This window comes from Marmota marmota, unplaced genomic scaffold, assembly GCF_001458135.2.
Source record: "Marmota marmota marmota unplaced genomic scaffold, marMar, whole genome shotgun sequence".
Taxonomy (NCBI): Eukaryota; Metazoa; Chordata; class Mammalia; order Rodentia; family Sciuridae; genus Marmota; species Marmota marmota.
The window spans coordinates 4,433,451-4,436,723 of NW_025999969.1; the positions used below are offsets into that span (position 1 = coordinate 4,433,451).

Genomic DNA, 3,273 nt, shown 5'->3' on the forward strand with positions numbered 1-3,273 from the left:
ACATCTTGTCCTCCATCACAGTCAGTCTCCATCTTGCAGGAGGTCTGTGAGCTCTTTGAAGTTATGTGCATCTCACAGACCTTTTTGCTGTAGTATCCCTGGGGATCCAAGTGCATACACATAGTAGGCACATGTCTCTGCAATAAATTAATGTAGTGCCTTTCTTGTATGTTCAGCACATGGAAGCAAATGATAAAATGCAAACCAGAAAACAGTCATCATTGAGCTGTGTGCTCCTCAGCCTTGGGAATGAATTTCTGGGGAAGATCCGGCCTTCCATAAATGACAGCAGTGACTTGGCTCTTTGCAGGGATTGAAGAGATTGACAACTAGCGCTTTAGGAGAGGCCTGAAGGAAGCCAGAACAGCCTTTTTGTACTCTCAGGGCTCCTTGGGAACCCCTGGCCCAGGTGATCTCCCGCAAGACCTCTGGTACGTAAATGAGCCTCATCTGCGGTTCAGCCTGCTGCCTGGGATGCCAAAATTCCAGATTGAACCTCCATGAACTGGGCTGGGAAGCTTAATGGATTGGAGATTACTATCATTTTGGTATCTGCAGCTTGAAATATCTTGTGCCCTTGATTAATTCATGCTTGGGCGCTTCCTCGTGTTCTCTGGTAAATAGCTATTTACTGTACATTTATTTCCCCATGGGCTTATTTCAGAGACTGGAGCCTGTGTTTCTAACAGCTTCTCCAAGGAAAACATGGAAGGCCACTTTTCCGGAACTGAGAATCTCAGGGGGTCTTCCAAATGTCCATCTCTATTACCTCTTTTTGGCCCAGCGTTTGCTTTTAGCTGAAAGGGGAGATTTTTGTCTTGAGCTGTCCTGTAGCCATATGTGACTTGGAGTTTGAAAATCTGACAGCTGCTGCTGAGCTTTGAAGTGCAAGAGTGAGCATCATGTAGACATAACCCTGCCGAACTTCAGATCATTCTCCTGTAATTCCCAGAGCCTTCATGTTTCTTTGTCTTGTGAATGACCTCACTGTTTTTTGTATTTGTAATGGAATGCACAGCCATTTACAAGTAATCACACAATAATCCCTTACACTTTTATAATGCCTTACCCTTTTCCACAGGGCTTTCTCTCTCATTATCTCATTTGATCCTTATAACCACTCAGGGGGAGGAAGAGTCGCTCTTTTAATCTCTAATTTTCAGGTGTACAAACTGAGGTTGAGAAAAGTTAAACAGTTAGCCAGAGGTCAAATGGTGTGGAGCAGAATTGGAACTTGAATCTCAAGTAGTCCAGCTGGTAAACCCAAGCTCTTTGTGTGTGTGTGTGTTCTTTTCACCTCTTCCTGTTGGTGTGACCTTGAGAGTATACTTAACTTCTCTGATCCTCAGTGTTCCTGATACTATCCCTAAAGGGAGTTATCAGTGAGAATTAAATGAGACTGTGTGGGAAAGCATTTAATGCAAGGGAAAGCATACCATTAGTGTCAGGCATTGTTTTCACTACATGAAGGTTGAATTCAAATACTGTGTTAGAATAGTGGATGAAAGGAACGTTTCCCCCCTTTTGTTTAAAAAAAAAAACAAAAACAAAAACAAAAAAAAAACCCACTGAGGTCCAGAATTGTGCTAGAGTCATTAGAGATCACAGGCTTCCAACCCTGTGATTAGCAAATTGACCCTGCTGCTTTACTTTCGGATCCTGAGAATCATGTTGGCAGGACCTCTTTTCCTACAGGTCTCTCATTTCTCTCTTATTGTTTTGTCTTTGGAACACCTTTGTATCCCGTGGACAGTTTTAGGTCTGGCAGCTCTGGAGTGCAGTAGTGGGGAGGTGGGAATGGGATCTTCATCTCTGAGCTGCATCCACTAAAGGCGGGATCATGGCACTTTAGATGCCATAGTAGAGGTAGATGAACAACTGTTCTCCAAGGTCAGTCTTATTTAGCTTTCTCACTAGTACATGTGACTGGATTTTACAGAATATATCTCACGAGTGCACGTGGCTAGCAGGACGAATGCTGAATGGGTTGCTTAGCAGTAACACATTGGAAAACCCCAAAAAGACTGTATTTCAAGTTGGCAGCAAATGCAAGAGGAGTCAGCAGTGTGGTGTGGTCAGGAGAACAGCAGGAGTGATTGAGGGATAAAATCTGGGAGAGCTTTGTTTCTGTATATGTATTCACCTATGAAAATTCCAAACCAATGAGACAAGCATTGGTTGACATATGGTCCTAAGAGGCAGAACGAGGAGCAGGAGGTTGAAGGCCAGGGAACCAGATTTTGGCTCCATATAAGGAAGAACGTTCTGGTGGAAAGATGGAATTAGCAGCTGCAGGAGATAATGATCTCTGCCTCACAGAGACCTCAGGGATACCATGGGGGGATTCATAAACAGGCATCAGGCCAGAAGCATTGGGCCAGGAGGAAGAGAGGCACACATATCTGAAGGAAAGTGAAGAGTCCCTTTGTAGATGTGGAAACTGAACTCCAAATATTTGCAAAATGGAGGGTAAATGTAGAGTCTTTCATTCTGGTTTTTATATCCATCCCTGTGACTCACCCCTTGGATCTTGGGTTTTAGAGCTTCCAGGTGCTATGCAACTATTTTCTGTAGAATATGCTCCTTATATTGGGAGGAACTCGGGATTCCTGGGAGAACGAAGACCATTCCTTTACTGTCTTCCACCTACCTCCTAGGCCCCCTGGGAGGGTTGCAGTGTCTAGTATTATTTCTGTACTAGTATTTGTGTACTTTTGGCGTGTGGTGGAAGGTTCTTTGACCCGGTTTCCTTACCTATCTTAATGGTCACTTGTATTTGTTAATTTGTTAAACATGCGATAAGTGAGATATATTTGTGTGTGACCTACTTGTTAAAATATGAAAGTAGTCAAATTAGTGTGTGATGACAATTTAGATAGAACAACTAGAAACTGCTTTAAGAGCACATAGTTGGATAATTTGGGGATATCTACCCAATTTGTGGATGAATACCTGTAAGCCACAAGGGAAGAACTGACTGGGACAACATCAGGATGAGTGACTTTCTGGGGTTTAGGGCTTGGGTCCCCTCACTCCCTGCCCAGTGCTGTTTGTTGATTGAAGACTCCCTGGGGTGAGAACCCCTGTAGGTATAAGAGCCAGGAAAAGGGAAAGGATGCTGAAAAATGGCCCATCTGAGCCTGAGAAAACCTTTACAACCAAGAGTAGAGCAAGATCACCCCAAGACAGAGAGCCATGGGGAAGCCAAGAAATGGTAGTTGGGTTCCCCTCTCTGGGTAGACCCCTGTTTCCTCACACGTCTGTTTCTCCTCA

General features: G+C 44.0%; 1 protein-coding gene across 7 annotated transcripts in view; it reads left to right on the forward strand.

The window, feature by feature from the left end:
- The first annotated feature begins 291 nt into the window (after positions 1-291).
- The window catches only part of LOC107154372 (LIM domain containing preferred translocation partner in lipoma), a 608,084-nt gene continuing 605,102 nt past the window's right edge, over positions 292-3,273 (forward strand). For 6 of the 7 annotated variants that reach the window (XM_048804054.1, XM_048804052.1, XM_048804053.1 and 3 more), the window contains exon 1: positions 311-431. The gene's annotated coding sequence lies outside the window, so the exon portion shown is untranslated. Of the gene's footprint in view, positions 432-3,273 lie in introns of all 7 variants that reach the window. The other variant, XM_015499986.2, reaches the window with a different exon arrangement.